At 41.7% G+C, this 20,529-nt stretch overlaps 2 protein-coding genes across 4 annotated transcripts in view; one reads left to right on the forward strand and one right to left on the reverse strand.

The window, feature by feature from the left end:
- Positions 1 to 19,867, reverse strand: part of tasp1 (taspase, threonine aspartase, 1) — a 197,558-nt gene extending 177,691 nt beyond the window's left edge. The window contains exon 1 of the mRNA XM_080448591.1: positions 19,858 to 19,867. The gene's annotated coding sequence lies outside the window, so the exon portion shown is untranslated. The remainder of the gene's footprint in view (positions 1 to 19,857) is intronic.
- Positions 1 to 20,529, forward strand: part of macrod2 (mono-ADP ribosylhydrolase 2) — a 763,167-nt gene that overhangs the window by 109,733 nt on the left and 632,905 nt on the right. The window lies entirely within an intron of this gene.

Here is a 20,529-nt window from a genome sequence, read left to right on the forward strand (position 1 = left end):
AGCGGGAACGCATCATATGTGTCATTTTAGGATTTCTTTGGCTATTGAAAAATAGCAGATCTACAAGCTCATAGCGTGGCACCGAGTGCCGCGCTACGAGCTTGTAGATATGCTATTTTTTTTTTATCTTGAAAATGTGTGCAAATCTTTGATTATGTTTTAAAGCGAACATTTTTAACTCCGATCTGTGCTTCTGGGGGTCCCTGGAACAACATATTTTGAGATGGGGGGGGTCCGTAGCCAAATACTGTTCATATCATTTTGGGGGTCCTTAACATGGAAAAGCTGGAGCACCACTGATATAGCAACATACTGTTAGGATTTAGAAAACATTTTTGTCTCCGCCAGAGGTGGAGAGTATGTTTTCGTTCCCGTCCCGCTGTGTGTCCCCCCCCTAGCCAAGCTAACATTGGTCAAGATTCACGTGACACGTGACAATATGTTGTCACCAATGCTTTTGATTGGCTAGCGAGATGCATGACGAAATAAAATCCTATAAATAGGTGTGTCACTTTGAAAAAACATTTATGTTTTTTGAAGTGAGGTAACATTGGTCAAGCTAACGGGATCAAGCTAACATTGGTCAAGTGACACGTGACAATATGTAATATAAATAGGTAAGACAGGATTAATCAGGAACAGTACTGGCGGAGACCTGTGCTCCGAGGAGCACATTCTCTAGTTAGATATGTATTTGGCCGCGGACCCCCCATCTCAAAATGTTTTGTTCCAGGGACCCCCCAGAAGCAAAGATTTTTGTTACTAATGTTCGCTTTGAACAATATGTATTCAAAGATGTTGCACAAATGTTATGAAATGACACTGATGCTTTCCCAGGCTCAATGGGTTAATGGAAGAAGTATCACACAGTGTTTATATGCAGCTCTCCTGAGCTATAGCTGTAACAGTTACACATGATTTATACTTGGTTTCGTACTGTGTCGCATACTGAAAAACAACAGAGCTACAAGCTCACAATCGGGCTAGGCATTATGAGCTTGCAGATCTGCCATTCTCGCGTGCACGACACTGGCAGGCAACACAAGTATACAGTACCTTTTGATATCCGTATATTCGAGTTTGCTCTTGTTTGACATCAATCACTTGAAAATGAACAGCTGACCTACAGTAAGGGCAAACCAAGTAAAAAAAAATGCTGCACAACTTTTTGACAGTTGTACAATGCTACCCATCAGCTCGAGTGTCAAAAAAATGCTTTTTTTGACAAGAATGAATTTTTTTACCTGTGGTTTACGTCGTGAGAGACCATATGTTCTCCGCATACTTCTGTGCACACGTTTAATTTTCCCTGCTGTTGCTCGTAAACGATGATGAAGTCGTCTATAGGAAGCGGGGGCTGGTTTTGGCAACCATTGTTAGCGTTAGAAGCACATAGTTTCACATCACACACACGTCAATTTAATTAGATCGTTAGAAAATTGTGTGTGTGTGTGTGTGTGTGTGTGTGTGCACTGATGTCAGTGGCGTTTCAATCTGACACATATCACGTAAAAGCATTGGTTCTCAAAGTGGGGTCCGGGGACCCCCAGGGGTCCTTGGTGGGGTACCAGTGGGTCCCCAGCTAAATGTGTTAATGTAGCGTCACAATCGTTTGAATCACTTTAACCATTATTGTATACTTTGGCTATTCAAAAATAGCAGATCTACAAGCTCATAGCGCGGCACCGAGTGCCGCGCTATGAGCTTGTAGATCTGATATTTTTGAAAAATCGTGCAAATGTGTGCAAATCTTTGAATATATATATTTTTAAAGCGAACACTTGTAACTCAAATCTTTGCTTCTGGGGGTCCATGGAACTAAATATTTTGAGATGGGGGTCCGCAGCCAAATACATATAATTTTGGGGGTCCTTGACATGAAAAAAGTTTGAGAACCACTGACGTTAAAGGTGTTTCTGTCCTGAAGGACAAAACGTGAGTCTCCACAGCCGGAAGCGGGCGGTCATTCCAACAGCTCCCTTTATATTCCAACCAGACTGCACTTAATACAACAAATGGTGATAAATACAGCTGCTCTTCTATTGTCATCGCTCTTGACAACTGGGCGGGCAGTATGGTGTTGTGGGAATAAACCTCTCGCAGAAAAACAAAAACCGAGTGATTAACCCATTCAGACCGGGAACGCATGTGTGTCATTTTTAAGATTTCTTTGGGCTATTCAAAAATAGCAGATCTATAAGCTCATAGCGCGAGTGCCGCGCTACGAGCTTGTAGATCTGCATTTTTTTTGAAAATCGTGAAATATTCGTGCAAATCCTTGAATATATATATATATTCAATATACATTCAAAGATTTGCACAAAATATATATATACATTTTAACTCAAATCTTTGCTTCTGGGGGTCCCTGGAACAAAATATGTTGAGATGGGGGGACCACTGATAGCAACATAAGTAAAAAAATAAATAATAATAATGTTAGGATTTAGAAGACATTTGTAGAATCCCCAGAAGCAAAGATTTGAGTTAAAAATGTTGGCTTTGAAAAATATATATATCAAAGATTTGCACACATTTTCACGATTTTTCAAAACAATAGCAGATCTACAAGCTCATAGCGCGGCACTTGGTGCAGCGCTATGAGGTTTTAGATCTGCTATTTTTTGAATAGCCAAAGAAATCTAAAAATGACACTCACATGCGTTCCCGGTCTTAATGGGTTAAAAAGCCTGGTGTAGACCCAGGGGGGGGTGTTGAGATTTAGAGAGCTGCATATGAATGCTGGCCTTCTGAGTGATATGTTTTGCTGTCAACCCGGAGAGACTAATTTATTGACTAAGAATTAAGGAAACTTGGGGCCTCTCGGCGATAAATGAGTTTCACTTTCCCCGGTGGCAATAAGATAGGTGACACAATTAAAAATGCATTTTATAAAACCTCATTCTGTTCCTTTGCCTTCCATCCAATTCCCCTTTCGCTGTATTCATTCTACATGCCCTGTTAAATGAAAGCACTCACTCCTCTTTGTTAATGAATGCTCCCTGTCAAAACTGAGGCTCCTCTGTCATGTTGGGATACACAAGATCCAATAGGTGGCGATAGCTTTGATTGATTGATTGATTCAATACTTTATTTAGAAGTTTGGAATTGCAGCCTCCCGAAGGTGTTCTTTTAGGGCAGTTTTGAAAGAGAGTAGGGTTCTACACTCCTTCACTACTTTTGGTAGGGCATTCCACATTTTTGTTGCATATTAGGAGAACGAATTCAACCCCTTGTTTGCCGCCAAATCTGGGTTGGACGTGATCAGTGGAGCTATACCTCTCGATTTGTGATTGTGGACTTCAAGCTATATTCGAATATATATATTCGCTATATGTGAAGGCACGCGAAGGGTTAATATGTTGCGGCAGATGTGCGCTGAAATAAATGTCCAGGAATGGAAACGGCTTTGGTTGGACAAGTATGTGTGTTATCGTTCATGTGTTGGGACTAGAAGAAAGAATACTGGTAAATGTGATATTAAACTTAGAAAAAGACAGATTCTAACACACATGAAATATCGTCATTATTGAGTGTGAATGTTTGGTGTATCCTGACCAGAATTGGAAAACGGGAACACTACAAGTCCCTCATTAAAGGTATTTATTGCGAAAATACAGTTACTGTTTTAGTCACATCACTACAAAGCTGTTATCACAACCTGTTTCTTAGAGAGAGAGCTTTCTACCTCATGGACCACAAGCTGCCAAAAATAAGTTCATGCTGCATTTTTCCACAGTTCCCTCCAACGTAACGTTGGACCTGTGTTCACCGCACAAAGGTTCATCCAGGCTACCAAGTAACTGAGCTCCATTTGCAGCCGTTTGTCTGACTTGCGAAATCATCAGTGGTGTAAAGTAACTAAGTAAATTTACCCAAGTACTGTACTTAAGTACAATTTTGAGGTACTTTTACTTTACTGGAGTATTTCCAATTGCTTATACTTTCACTTCTACTCCACTACATCTCGGAGGCACATATTGTTCTTTTACTCCACTATGATTATTTGAAAACTTTAGTTACTAGTTACTTTGTAGATATAAATTATTACATTATAAAACATACATTAACCACTTTAGCCCTATTTTATAACTAGGCTTTTTGAAAATAGCCGATCTACAAGCTCGCATCGCGACGCGTTGTGAGCTTGTAGATCTGCTATTTTCAAACATTTTTTGTACTTTCACTTTTGGTACTTTAAGTACATTTTGATACCAATACTTTTGTACTTTTACTCAATTAAATTTTTCATTCCTGACTTTCACTTGTAACAGAGTACTTCTACATTGCAGTATTGAGTAGTAAAACATTTGAGCACTTTTTCCACCATTGGTGTCTCTGACTTGCGAAACCATCAGTTGCGCTTCCGATAAATATTAGCATTATTACCCTCAAAGTAGTAGAAGCCTGAGTGTAAAAATGTGGGATCACTCTCAGAGTTAGAATAACACCAGTATTTTTACTGTGTGGTCAGTGATTGATTAATACCAGGTGCCACATGGATGGAATGAAGGATGCTTTTGGTCCGCTGTCGGCACCATAGTTGTTGTTACTGTAGTGAATATTCTGTGCTTGCACCAACGGGCCCAGAAATGTGCTTTTCTCCTTCTTCCAAGAACAAGTCCTGATCCTGAACACAAAATTCATAATCCCCTGATGATAGAATTGTTCTTTGTTGGTATTATTTTCTTGCTTCACATTTGCCAAATCCCTTGTTTTTTGGATTTCATCCAAGGAACACATTCTTGAGATCTTGTCTGACATGAAAGTTTGAGCTCCTGTCTTTTCTGTGTCTTTTGACAGTGTAATTGCACTGCACTGTACTGTATGGACTGGACACCAGCAAGTGTTTTCAATTATTCTTATTTTGAGATGGCTAAAACTTTCAAAATATTAGTACATACTCAAATACCCACTCTCTAAGGACATGTCCATGCCATAGTTTCTGAGATGTTGCCCCCACTCACAAGCAGTGGTGGAAAGTAACTAAGTACATGTACTCAAGTACTGTACGTAAGTACACTTTTGAGGTATTTTTTACTTTACTGGAGTATGTCCACTACAATTATTTGAAAACTGAGTTAATAGTAACTTTGTAGATTTTGATTATTATTTACAAAACATACCGTAACCACTTCAGCCCTATATCGGCCATTTGAAAATAGCCGATCTACAAGCTCATCGCGACGCATTGTGACCTTGTAGATCGGCTATTTTCAAAAGATATGTATACATTTGAAAACTTGAAATGGGACATTCTACATAATGAGCACTTTTACTTTTTGGTACTTTAAGTACATTTTGATGCCAATACTTTTGTACTTTTACTCAAGTAACATTTTGAATTCCTCACTTTTTTACTTGTAACAGATTATTTCTACATGGCAGTATTGATACTTTTACTTAAAGTAAAGCAATTGAGTACTTTTTTTCCACCACTGCTCACAAGGCAAATCAACAGGGGCTCTGAAAGCCCTTAACTCTGAACACTGCAAAGCAAGCAGTTTGATAATACTGTTCTGTAACATTTAGCAGGACACAGTCCTTAAAGTTAACACCTGTACAGTTTCTGCCCTGGATGCAGTCTCTTCATCTCTCTTTCCCGGCTGGCTGGCCTAGATGCTCCGTCTGGGGCCAGAACTATACTCTCTTGGCCTTAATGTCTGGTCAGCAGGGAGTTCTCTGCTTCCTTCAGGTGAGACGCTGTAAAGTCCTCAGGTTTAACGCATTTAGACCGGGGAAAGAATCTGTGTCATTTTTTTAGATTTCCTTGGGCTATTCAAAAATAGCAGATCTACAAGCTCATAGCGCGGGCACCGAGTGCCGCTTTTCGAGCTTGTAGATCTGCAATTTTTTGAAAAATCTTGAAAGTTTGTGCAAATCTATTTATATATTTTTTCAAAGCAAACATTTGTAACTCAAATATTTGCTTCTGGGGGATTCTACAAATGTCTTCTAAATCCTACAGTTTTTTTCTCTGAAAAACCTATGTTTCTATATCGGTGGTTCTCAAACCTTTTTCATGTCAAGGACCCCCAGAATTATATGTATTTGCCCGCGGACCCCCATCTCAAAATATTTTGTAATAGGGACCCCCAGAAGCAAATATTTGAGTAAAAAATATATAGATATTCAAATTTTCACAATTGTTTTTTCAAAAATAGCAGATCTACAAGCTCATAGCGCCATGAGCTTGTATACAGTATCTGCTATTTCTTTAATAGCCCAAGTAAATCTTAACATGACACAGATGTGTTCCCGGTCTTAGTGGGTTAAGGCTTACGGGGGACTTTTCTTGCATTTTGGCCCACCTCCCCATCAACCCAAAATAGACCCACGTAATTCATCCCGGCCGATCCGGCAAGAATGTAAATAAAGAACAAAAAGCTGCTTGTTCCACACGTATCAGAGGGCCTCCCTGGGAAAGGAGCCTGCGTGAAGCTGATCCTGCAGCGGGCTTGACCCTGGTCATTTCTCTTACGCTCCGTTTTCTAAGGCAACAGTAACAGGGTAGTAGAGCGCCATAGCGGCCACTACTACGCCTTTTATCTCACATTGGGCAGACACAGGGTCTCCCCAGTAAGTCTGGAGATCTCCTTTTGGCCTTTTGGTTGGAGCTCTGTCATCTGCATTGGCCATCTCTCTCTTCCTTCACTGCCTCTCCAAACTAATTGACTTTAACCCACTAAGACCGGGAACGAATCTGTGTCATTTAAAAAAAAATTAAGTGGTGCCAGCCACTCCTACACTTGACCGTGTGTGTGGGTCTGTCCGTCCGTCCGTTTGAGCACGGCCTCAACAGCTGCAGCTGATTGCAACACAAGGATGCAACCAGTTACACTAATTCAAAGGCACCACTCTCTTCACACTGGGTGTGATTTAAAAAAAAAGCTATAATAACCATTATGTTATACTTTGGGCTATTCAAAAATAGCAGATATGGCCGCGCTACGAGCTTGTAGATCTGCTATTTTTGAAAAATCGTGAACATTTTGTGCAAATCTTTGAATATATTTTTTTACACCATTTTTTAACTCTTTGCATCTGGAGGTCCCTGGAACAAAATAATTTACCGCCCGCTGGCCTAGCGGTCCCGGCACATATACCACATACGCTAGTCCAGCTTGACAGCGTGCCACGGGTTCGACTCCCGATCCCAACGACCTTTGCTGTGTGTCACCGCCCCCCCATCTCTCTCCCCATTTCCTGTCAGCCTACTTTCCTATCAATAAAGGAACACAAAGCCCCAAAAATATCTTTTAAAAAATTATATATATTAAAAAAAAATTCAAAATGTTATATTAATTTTTTAGAAAATTTTAAATATTTTTTAATCTTAAAAGGACACAGATACTCTCCCGGTCTAAGCGGGTTAATTTGCCTTTTCTACCCTCCTGCAGCGGGTGGTGTATCTTCTGAATCTGTCAGTCGGAGCGAGCGTCAATTAAAAAGGCATCACCCAATAAAATTTGTGAGCGACTGATGTTAATTAATATCAGAGGTTTATGGCGCACGGTATACAGGTCCCGGCATGGCCCTTAGCACTTGATAACCATTTAGCGATGCAGCGTGAGCGCCATTTTGGAAGGCTGAGACTAATGAAGCTTGTCGGCTAAAATGAAGCCAGACTGTGAAATGGCCTCATCATCAGGTGCATTATCTTAACACAATCAGAGCAGTATAGTGCTTCGGTTTGGTCACAGTCTCAGTTCTCTCTCTTGAATGCCACTGAAACAAAAAGATTTTTTAAAGCCTGCGAAGAATCCCCAATATAATCTTTGATAACAAATGTTGATCTAAAAATATGTTTTGGTCTGAGGAGTTATTACATGCCTTTTAAAAAGTGCTGTATCTTCTAACCACTTGAGCCCTATCTTATACTTATTGCTGTACGACGGTGTTGAGCTCAACAGCAGATCTACAAGCTGTGAAAATGGGTTTATTTAAAATATGTATTACATGTTCAATAATTTTCCATTTAATGAGATGACTCTTCAGCTTGATTATGTTAATTGTATTACATGTAGATGTAGATATTTAGTGTAGAGCAAAACAAGAGGGGATCTAGTACAGAGCCCTTGAGAATCCAGCAATCTGATCAATTGTAATCTGATTACAGAATACAAGGATTACATTTAGGCTCCTCACTGCCCGACAATGAATTCATTGTGCATTGATACTGGAGAATGCTTGATTGAGATTAAGACATTCTACAGAATTCATTTTGGTTTGCTTCTATCACTTTATAAAGAACTCATTGGCTCGTCCAGCAGCTTATGTGATGCACTAAGAGCTAAGACTGACCGAGGCATTAGTCACAAAGGTCTGTTTTTAGCTACAGCCTGAAAACATCATTTTTCATTTCCCGTTAGAAAAAACAACCTCAGTGGACAACCTTGCCGACTCCAATGCTGTCTGACTCGCATTCCTCAATCACAAGAAAAAGATAGTGCCAACTAGTACGTAGCACGTACCATTACATTACACCTGTGGAAGATAATAATCCTGTTCGTCGTGGTCCTCTTGTTTCAGCAGATGGCCACTGTTACGCCACTCTGACCACACCTTTGGGCATCACACCATGTCACCATGCCCTTCTACCCTCTGCTCTATCCAACTGCTCTGACATTCAGTTTTTTCACTTGCTCTTTATTTCCAGTATTGGGCAGTAACGAGTTACTTAATAATATATTACTGTAATATTATTGCTTTGCCCAGTAACGAGTAGTGTAACGTATTACTCTGCCAAAACTGTTATATTATTACATATTACTCATCCAAGAAACGCTATGTTACTCGTTACAATGAACTGTTTTTGTTTCGTGACTGAGATAAAAGCGCTATTTCTCTTCTCCCTGTATCGGTCTATGAGCCGGCGCTGCCGTGTCCAGCAGACATGCTGCAGATACGTGGCAGAGTAGGAGGTTGTCAAATGCGTAAAAAAGAACAGATTTACAAGCTATCAACATTATGCGATGGTCTATCCATAGAGTTAGGTCTGGTCTGGGGTCTGACGCAGGTCCGTGTTCCTCCGTGCGTGTCTCCTCTCAGCACTTGGAAGTATTGTCATTATTTTATGTTAGTTTGTGTCAGTCAAAGATACAAACATTGTTGTCCGTTGTAAACTTTCTGCGGGTAGCATCTGCTAATCGCTTTCAGCTGCGGTCTGTCTGTTTGAAGTATTTTAAATCGTTGTATTGGTTTTTATCAAAATTGCATATATAATTTATATTTATTTCTTTATATACCAAAGCCTTGAGGTATATTTCCAGAGACTAAATAATTACTGTATGGATTAAATACTTTCTAATATCCAGATATACAATGACAATTCACTTAATTTGCCCCATTTTGTGACTGCTTTAGAATCATTGTTGTGTTTTACGATTTAAATGATATGGGAATATTATGCAACTCATTATTCACAAAGTGAAGATGAGACCTTATGGCACCTTTTTGACACCAGCTCCAGTGTTATTATGCATTTTTAATGCAACACGGCAAGTGAGCTGAATACAGAAATAGAAGGAAAACAGTCGAGATCATATTTTTACACACGCTGATGCAAGTGCGGTTTTTGTTGCCTATTTTTATTCTTAATATTGTCACCCGCCACAATACCGTAGTTAACTCTTTAAGACCGGGATTTTGCCACGGATTTTCAGGATTTAAATAAAATAGCAGATCTTCAAGCTCATAGCGCGTCACTCGGTGCCGCGCTACAAGCTTGTATATCTGCTATTTTTGAATAACCAAAGAAATCTATACAAATGACACACAGATGTGTTCCCGTTCTTAATGGGTTAAAGCCCCCTTTCCTGGGTCCATATTGTGGAAGGAAAAAAATCACACTTCATACGTGACAGGAATTGAACATGTTACTTTCATCCCGGAAAGAAGAATTTCACAGGCCTGTACGGAAGCATCTATAACTTTTTATTAGGTGACACAAGGTTGTGATTGTGGTTTATTTCCTGTGTGTGTGTGTATGTGTTTGTTTGTGTCGCCGGCTTCCATGTCTATTCTCAACCTGTAACATCTGCTGTCATCCTCTCACCCCAACTGAGTGTGTCCTCACTTGCATGTTTCTCACACACACACACACACACACACACACACACACACACACACACACACACACACACACACACACACAGGTGTCTTTCACCTTGTCAGGTAGAGTCAGGAAGGGAAGCTGCACACATGCTTACCGTTGTACACTGTCAGTGCATTAGTAAGAGTTCCAGCTCTCAGTCTCCATCTCCTCTCTCTTTTTTCCCCCCACTCCGTTCATCCTGTGTCTCTCATTGTGTTTTTGGGGGTTTGTGTTTTTCTGGGCATCACCAAAACCAACCTAACCTAACTCCGCCAGATGGGGTTCACAGGTTCACAATACTGTGAAACAAGTGTGTGAAGCTTCTTCCATCTGGCAAAGAGTTACTTACTTTACACCACTGGAATTTGATGGTGTCAATGGGATATGTGATGTGATGTTAAAGGGATTGTAGGCAAGTTCAGAGATAAAAAAAGAAAAAAACTGTTGTCAAACACCGCCCCTCCACTCCCCCCCCCCCCCCCTTCTCATCAGCAGTTCGCAGGGGGGACTTCTAAACGGGCCATGCCGAAAATAGGTTGCTTTATTCGGATACAATCCGTGTCACTGCCCGCCCAGTCCGCCCCTGCCGGTTCTCAGAATTTTTATCTTTAAATAGGCTCAGTCATGATAAATTTACCACATATATGAAGTTAAACAACTAAATTCTATCCAAACGATATCTCAAAAGTAAATTCCGTGCCTCAAAAAAGAAGTTTGAGAGCTTTTTAAAACCGAAAGTTAAAAGTTAAAACTGCCCACAGAAAACAATGGCGGCTCGTTCCATTTTTGTCGGCTGCACTCGGTTCCATTCGGTTTCACTCGGAACAGTTCACACGGACGCGCACGGACGCGCACGGACGCGCACATGCGTGCGTTAATTTACGTCCCGGACAAACATAAACTGTAGGGAAAATACGGATTTCAGAAAGAGGACTGTGTTTCAATGCAGGAAAACACCCCAGCATCATTATATAGTGGCTGATAGAGGGGGAAAAATGCTAAATATATATATATAAATATTTTAAAAATGTAGGCTTAATGTTGCCTAGAATCCCTTTAAAGATTTGGGGAGTGGCAGGTTGGTTTTACTTTTAACCTAAGTACATAAGTACATTTACTCAAGTACTGTACGTAAGTACAGTTTTGAGGTGCTTTTACTTTCGTATTTCCAATTTTCAGTACTTTTACTTCTGCTCCACTACATCTCAGAGGCAAATATTGTACTTTTACTCCACTACAATTATTTGAAAACTTTAGTTACTTTATAGATTTTGATTATTATTACAAAACGTACATTAACCACTTCAGCCCTATATGAATGAATGAATGAATGAATGAATTTTTATTTTCGTGTCTTGTCAAAAAGACCCATCCCTTACGGGATTATTAGACACCAAAACATAAATAAACAATATCAAGTTCTCTTCATAGAACACTGCACAAAGGAAAACGTTTGGCAAACACCCAAAACAAAACAAAAATAAAATAAAATAAATTACACTTCACAGGTATGTTCTTTTTGCCCGTCTGTCCCAGGCCCCTTCCAGATACTCCGCAAGTGCAAATATCCTGTGCCTATATACATTTTCTGCTTTGGTTCTCCACCAAACGAAGACGGTATGTCAGACCAACTGAGCAAACTGTAAATTAATTAAAACGGGAGGACAATTTAATATTCACCAAACTGACAGCGAATCTAATCTGCTCCCACGCCATGTTTACTTTCTTCCTTGTCAAGCCACCACTAAAAGTGTTCAAAACAAGAGCTATTGGATCACTTCCACGTCGTATAAAAGCTTAATTTAGATTTAATTATTTGGACCCTTGTCCAAATTGACAGACCGTCCTCCACTTAGCGACGGCAAGCAATGAGAGGAATCTCCTTTTTAGTGGCTCCTGTGTTATCCGTTACAGAATTCACTAATTGCTGTCTCTTAATGAAAGGAGTCCAATGAAATTGATTCTCCTGGCAGACGATCCAATCAATACCTAAAGCCCATTCTACTGATTGGCAGTCTCTATGGCAAGGCTCTAGCGCATGCCGTGCAATTTTGATGTATTTATCTCCGCCGTTATCCTCTTAACTTTTATTTTATTAAATCACTTGCTTTTTGCTGCGCTCATCAAAATTCATCACATGGACCATGGAGTCAACCGAGGACATGAGGGTTCATATTAGCTTTTTGGCCATTCTGGTCAATTTGGCTGTAGACAGACGGCGGGGCTTTTGTGTGGTTTGGCGGGGCGGGTGACCCCTGATGAAGCACCTGTCCACAAAATGAGGCCCGAGGCTTGGCCGTATAGCGGGCCTGGTGGGGTGGGTTGGGTTTTGGCACCGTCATCATGCCCCCCCCCCCTCTCAACGCACGCCCCCCCCCTCCCCCCAAGACATACATGAACTGCCAGATCCACTCTGTCATCTCTGGAGTAATTAACCCATTCAGACCGGGAACGCATCTGTGTCATTTTTGTGTGTCAAGATTTCTTTGGCTATTTTGAAAAATAGCAGATCTACAAGCTCATAGCGCGGCACCGAGTGCGAGCCAGTATATCTGCATTTTTTTTGTGCAAATCTTTTAATATATATATTTTTAAAACGAACGTTTGTAACTCAAATCTTTGCTTCTGGGGGGTCCCTGGAACAAAATATTTGACAAATGTTCGCTTAAAAAAATACATATATATTCAATGATTTGCACACGTTTTCACGATTTTTCAAAAATAGCATATATACAAGCTCATAGCGCGGCACTCGGTGCCGCGCTATGAGCTTGTAGATCTGCTATTTTTGAATAGCCCAAAGAAATCTAAAAATGACACACAGATGCGTTCCGTTCCCGGATTGAATGGGTTAAAAATGCTACACAGTGAAGGTATTAGAACCCTTTAGGGGCTGTGGTGCACACACACACACACACACGTGCGCGCGCACACGCACACGCGGTCCTGTGTCTTGACCCAGTGCCAGGGTCGTGTTTCGTCACCTCGGGGGACGTTCTAACCAAATGATCACCCCTATAGTGATAGATGGACAGACCCTCACCTCAGCGTCATCACATTCTTTTTTTCTTCCCCCTCCCTCCTTGCATAATGTTATCAAATAATGGTCCGGCCGCATGATTGTAATAATGTGAGAACATTACTTATGCTTGAGCTAACCGAATTTGCCCAAAAAAAACCCCACGGCCATCTGGCTTTTGTTGACGATTTGCATTTTTTTCTCGCATTTGCATACTCTTCTGGCACAGCGACATCCACACATCATCCTCAGAAGTTACCAAATTACCTTACTAGCCCTCATTGTTGTGTGTAATTCATGCTCCTTCCTTATAAGGCACCACTATTCATTTGGGGGGGGGGGGAGATCCTAATAAATTGAGAAGAGGAGAAAAAAAAACGGGGGTCACTTATTTTACCCCCCGGACCCTCACTGATGTCCTGGCAGAGCGGACAAAGGAGGTGCATGGATACTAAATGAATTCTGTTGTGCTCCTGTGTTATCCCTGGCTATCAACATAATTTGATTAGTGACCCGGTGGACTATGAATGTGTGGGGACCTTCTCTTCACTGGGGTCCATAGGGCCCCGGGGGCTCGATCCTGGGGGGGTGAACGTCGTCCATGTTAGTCGGGATCAGGCCCCCTCTTCCATTTGTAGCCCCCTGCCCTCGTGTCATGTATTGGGACACAAGCGGGCGTCTGTGTGATTAATGACCAAACTCGTGGTTGTGCCCATTGTCAAGCTTCTGGTGACTTCAACACAAAAGCCTGATGCCCTTGTCGCATTAGCACCAGTTGTATGGGGAACACTTTGGCTTGTATAGTGTGTGTGCGATGGCTACCGGGGTCTGGGGACACACAAGGCAAAAAAAATACAGACAAGTCACTGTCCTCCAGCTTTTGCTTATTAACCCATTAAGACCGGGAACGCATCTGTCATTTTTTTTTCCTTTGGCCTATTCAAAAATAGCAGATCTACAAGCTCATAGCGCGGCACCGAGTGCCGCGCTACGAGCTTGTAGATCTGCTATTTATGAAACAATCGTGAACATTTGTGCAAATCTTTGAATATACAACTTTTTTTTAAAGCAAACTTTTTTAAACTCAAATATTTGCTTCTGGGGGATTCTACAAATGAGTTCTAAATCCTAACAGTTTTTTCAAACTTTTTCATGTCAAGGACCTCCCCAAAACGATGGCCGCGGACCCCCGATCTCAAAATTAATTTGTCCCAGGGACCCCCCAGCAGAAGCAAAGATTTACAAATGTTCGCTTAAAAAAATATATAACTTCGATTTGCAACACATTTCACACGATAAAAAAAAAAAAGCAGATATACAAGCTCATAGCGCGGCACTTTTTTTTTTGTATAAAATAATGGTTGCACAGATATGCGTTCCCGGTCTTACTGGGTTAATTCGGAGCGCCTCCGTCTGTCACATTATTCGCTTAGCATGTTTCTGGGCAGAGCCTCTGTAGCCTCTCTGAAATGATGTCACCGTGTGGCACAGTGTGTGTGACTGTGTGCACCTTCCCTAATTTGATTAGTGCACCAACGCCATCCACGTACGTGTGCTTCATCTGTTATCTTCTCCCTCAGCTAATAATAATGTGGCATATTATTAGGAAATGAGGAATAGGGCTGCCAGCGTACCCAGCAGTGTTTTCCGAAATAGGAGAGAAGTTTTTGTTTAAATGAAATGTCTGCATATTTTAGTAGATGAATAATTAGGACGGCTTTAACCCTTTGAGACCGCGGGACACGCATCTCTGTGTCATTTTATTAGATTTCTTTGTGGCTATTCAAGAAATCTGATCTGCAAGATCAGATTTACAGATCTACAAGCTCTACAAACAGATAGACAGATCTACAAGCTCATGGCGTGGCACCGAGTGCCGTGCTACGAGCTTGTAGATCTGCTATTTTTTGAACATTTGTGCAAATATTTGAATACGTACTCAAATCTGGGGATTCTACAAATGTCTTCTAAATCCTACGTTTTTTTTTTTACTTTGTTGACTATATTATCAATGGTTTTCGAACTTTTTTTCATGTCAAGGACCCCAAAAATAATATGTATTTGTCCATGGACCCCCTCCCATCTAAAAAATATTTTGTTCAAGGGACCCCCCAGAAGCAAAGATTTGAGTTAAAGATGTATATAAAAGATTTGAACAAATGTTCACGTTTTTTCCCATAAATAGCAGATCTACAAGCTCGGTACTCGCGCCATGAGCTTGTATATCTGGTATTTTTGAATAGCCAAAGAACTCTAAAGTGACACAGATGCGTTCCCGGTCTTAATGGGTTAAAGCTTGTGGTAATATAAAAATTTCATTTGACTCCTTGAAGAGTTTTAATTTGGGAGGTGCTCACAATCCATTGGTTGGCATTAGTGGAACAGGAGGAACGGTCGCACCCGCAAGATTAATTGTTCATTATTATCTCTGCAAACCAATCTTTTCAATGCCATTCCTAGTTCTCGGAGAGAGATTAAAAGGGATTTGACTGACCTTGTTAACTGTACAATTATTTCAAACAACTATAAATGTATTTTTTGGTTTGATTTAATATCTTTTTGGGGCCCAGGGATAACGTTTAAAAAAATGTCAGAATTCAAGGACACCGACACTGACTGCAGGTTTCATGTAATGCTTGCTGCTTTTGTGGATTCTGACTAGAGCCTGATTTATCGATGAGGCTGATTTGGTCTGCTGATTATTGGCCTATCACAGATACACCGGTATAACATAATGCAGAAAGAATGCTTAGGGTCATTTAGAAATTGTGTTTTCTTAACACATTCCATGCCAGAGTTTAATATCATAATGTACTCACCACTGCCAGCGATATATTGTAGTTTTTTAGTTTTTTTCACCTCGCCACAGACCTCGCTAAATACCTTATGATCGCGCGTTCAACTGTTTGTAGACACACAGGGTATTGTGTGAGTGGCCCAGAGAAGACATTTTCAATCGGCGACATTCCATTTTGCAGTAGTCGCAGTTTCTGAAAAACGTTTTCAACAGCGTTCAGCGCGGAGAAAAACAACACTGAGATAATGGCGATTTAGCGGAAGCTTTAGAGCGGCGGCGGATGGGAACGAAAATCTTCGATTGACCTTCATTTCCGTTTCCGGGTGTGCTACAATGAAATGTGTCACTGCAACAAAAAAAAAGAAAAAAAAGACCACTTCGCGTAGATGGTTTGCGTAGATCTACGCGACTGGCACGCTGCGCTGTTATTTAGGTTTGCGTAGATCTACGCGATTGGCACGCGATGTGTTAATAGTTGTAATACTTTTCACTGAATTTGACTGTTTCAGTGCACTGGACAATAACGTTTATTGTTAAACTGTAAAATATTCTGCCTCCTGCCAGTGTTTTGATAACCACATGTGAGGGATCGTTTAAAAAGGAGTGTTTTTAAGAAGCATGAGCTCAGTTTGGGGCTCTCCCCAGGCTGGCAGAGGGGGGGAGTAGCGCCCAGGATTACAGCTTGGGCATTGGCACTGGGTGGAAAATAAGGGTTACAAAATCGTGGGATAAATATTATATATACAATAAAAAAAAAAGTGTTTTATAATATATATACCGTATATGATATCGCTGACGTATCGATATCAGAATTCGTTTTACCCCTAATATCGGTATGGTATCGGCCCCAGAAATCCAGCACTGGTTGACTTCCACCAACGCGTGTTGTGTGCAATTTTCCTCTGACAGGAAGCCTTCCCTTACTTGCCTTAGACTGAAGTGTGAATTAATAAGTCCCACAGCTCTCTACGGTGCCACCTTATCTACAGCAATAATCCTGTTTTCACCAAAGCTATCACCTTTAATAAGAATCACTGCTAATTACATCTGTGGCTGGGGTGCAACCTCTTCGCACTCACACAACCTAGTTGCCGCATTACTCCCCCGCCTATACACACCGTAGCACAGCTGGGTTGTCTGTCACAATCCCCCAAGACGTATCTATTTATTTTAATGATTAACTCTGCGACTGAGGCGCTCCTCTTATCAGTGATTCTAAACAGCGAGGCAGGACGACGTGCTAGAATCTGACAACTATGTATCGTGGCTGAGAATCATTCTAAAAGGTGTCAGCATATGGGGAGAACTTGGCTTCTGCCTAGTTTTTTTTTGTGTATTTTTTTTTTGTGGGAGGGGATGGTGGACTGTGGTTGACTTTTATAAACGTCTCGGTACATTGTTTAGAGGAGAAGAATCAACAGAATGCAAAAGAGGGGAAAGCAGTACTACGGCCAGATGTTTTTAGTTTTAAGCCGTGCGGGAGAGTCATAGCGTCCATAGACGACGCAACACATTGCCCCCGGAGACTTGAGCAGGTTTTTTAAGCAGTTTGAGAGCTTAGGATTACAGTGGCTTACATCTTTTGACCTCACCCTCCCCTCCCTCTCCCTCCCTCCCTCCCTCCACCGCAGTGAATCTCCCGAATTAAATACAACGCATTGGACTTTTATTCGAAAAGAATCTATGCTTATCCCCCCCCCCACCCAGCTCCCTCTTCATTGCCCCCCCCCCCCCCTTATTTCCTCCCTCCCTTTTGGATTGTGAACTTCCTCCAAATGAAAAATGATTCTCTTTCTTGGTATTCTGTACGACAGACGGTCCCATTTTGTCGCCCCCCCTCCGCACCCCCCTCCTCACCACCCATCCCCACCCCCTCCCTCCCTCCCTCAATGTGGAGGAAATGAGTTGCGGGAGGAGCAGATTCCTCTCTCACACACACACTGAGATCTCAGTAATCGTGTGGCTGCGAGTCACCAGCGTGCCACAATGACAGCAGCATTTAATTAATCCCACATCCCACCAACCCTGCGCAGCCTGCCTACTGGTGGCTTCTCTCTCAAACTTCTTTTCCTCTTCACTTTCTCTGTGTCTCTGTGCAGCTGCTTGCTTGTGTGTGTGTGTGTGTGTGTGTGTGTGTGTGTGTGGGCGGGTTAGATTGGGTGTGAGTTGTGGTGTATCTCCAGTCTTCTCGGCGCTGTGTGCATAACTAGTGCCGTCACAGGCAGCACAGACACCGCTGTCACGTTCTCAAAGAGTGGGAGAGATGGTCATATCGCAGCGTTTGTGTGGTTTCAAACGTGTGATGTCATCACTGCCAACTTGTCTGGCAAGAACTGCCAATTGCGACTCTGTGAATAGCATGCACGGGACGTTTACATCATAACATGCATGTTTGTTGGCCCAGATGATCTTGTCTTTCAGGGCGATGCTTGTCTGTCACTTTTCGCTGAGTTACGGTGATGTTATGTGTGACGCCATGGTTGTCCTATATATGGGGCAGGGCGGTAATTAAAGGCCTTGAGGTGTCTGGACTCTCCCATCCAGCCACTGGCCCGATAAAACGGTGACGGCTTGTATTTACAACCCTAAAAAAAAAGTGCTGATATGGCTGAATTGTCACGTCTCCCTGAGACGTCCCACCCAGGCCAGAGAACCATGATGCTGCCCTTGGGCTAGAACCCTGCATGTTGTTGGCTCCCTCTGAGGCGTGTGAGGGAGCTTCTGTCTGGGTGAATGAGGAGTTGTGGTGGTCCTCCCCTGGAGAGGCGGAACGAGGTCTTGCCTGAAGGTTAAACTGTCAAAGGGGCAATGTCTCTGAACTGTTAAAGCTGGATTTCGACTTTAGCACCACACGACACAACACCACATCGCATCAAAATATCTACCGTTTCCATTCCACTAAAGTACTCCCCCTCTCAAATCCCCAGGCATGAGTAGCAGACTCCGGTCATTGACACTCCATTGTAATGTAAACATAGGGTGGAGGTCATTGCTTCTTGCCTGACAATGTAATGCAGATGAGTGGCCAACTGTCCTGTATAGAAAATGCAAATCACCTGTGCACGTGCGGGTTGAACCAAATGGACCTTTATCACTGTGATTACAATGTAATATAAATTATAATGTATTACAACTATGCAAATTTTACTATAATGGATTATAACTGTGATTTATAATACAGTATAATGTATTATCATGAATGACAACTATATCCTGGTCTAAATAAAAAAGTCAGTGAGTGATCAGTCATTATGAAGTGTTTGGCCCCGTTTGGCCTAGCTCAGACCTACTCTCGAGTGGTGCCAAAATAGGCACCCATTTCAGACCCGTTTGACACCACTAAGCCCAGGTCATTGTAATGGAAACGGCAGCAGAAGTAGGTGGTGTGGTGTGGTGCCATGCCAGTGGAAATCTTGCTCTTGGCAGAGTTTTACTCTCTTGTTCAGTCTTTGTAATTGGCAACAGAGGGGGAAGAATTTACCGGAGATTGTAAAATGTACGTTTATGAATGTTGTACATTTTCCTCTGTTCCGTTTCCTAGTTGCCGTCCGCCAGAGATGGTGTGAAACACTGCGGAAATACGTGCGCTCGTGCATATTTCACGTCTATTGATAGAACCACGGTTTACGTTCGTAAATGTTTTCTTGTAATATAAGTGTTATTTTTTCCTGTGACCTCAGGCAGTATAAAATCCACACTACCTGGAACGCATCTGTGTTTCTTTAGATTTCTTCAAAGTGACACAAAAAAATAGCAGATCTACAAGCTCATAGCGCGGCACCGAGTGCCACGCTATGAGCTTATCTGCAATTTTTGAAAAATCTTTTATTCTATTTTAATTTTTAGATTATTTTTTTAAACTTTAGAAAACATTTTTAAGAATCGCCTCAGGTCTTAATAATGGGTTAATTTAAGTCAGCAGAGTTCCATTTGTACAGATTTCACTGTGTTACTGTTGATTGGCCTATCAAGGACCGGTTCCTGTCATTACGGATGAGCTGATTATTGTGTTGTTGAGCTGGGTTTTCTCCGGTTTATGTTTCTCTGCTAAAGCAAAGTGAATCAGAAATAGGGATGACTAGTACTACAGACGGACGCCACATCAGAGGCCGACCTTGGCGAGCTGTTCAGTATGGCTTGGCCGTACCAAACGTTATAGGGTTAGCAGAGTGGGCCGCACTTGCGTGCGATTAGGCTGTCAACATCTGAAAAATAATGAGCTGCAGACCGAGCCACATTGGCATGCAAATACTGTACTGACATTTAAAGCTGGCTTAACCCATTGAGACCTGAAGCCGATTCTACATGTCTCCTAAATCTCAACAGTATTCTGAAAAACTTATGTTTCTATATCAGTGGTGCTCAATCTTTTTCATGTCAAGGACCCCCAAAATGATATGTATTTGGCCGCGGACCCCCATCAAAATATCTTGTTCCAGGGACCCCCCCAGAAGCAAAGATTTAAGATAAAAATGTTCGCTTTAAAAATATATATATTCAAAGATTTGCACACATTTTCACGATTTTTCAAAAATAGCAGATCTACAAGCTCGTAGCGCGGCCCTCGGTGCCGCGCTATGAGCTTGTATATCTGCTATTTTTGAATAGCCTAAAGTG

Source organism: Gymnoscopelus braueri (assembly GCF_963280865.1).
Source record: "Gymnoscopelus braueri genome assembly, chromosome: 14".
Lineage (NCBI taxonomy): Eukaryota > Metazoa > Chordata > Actinopteri > Myctophiformes > Myctophidae > Gymnoscopelus > Gymnoscopelus braueri.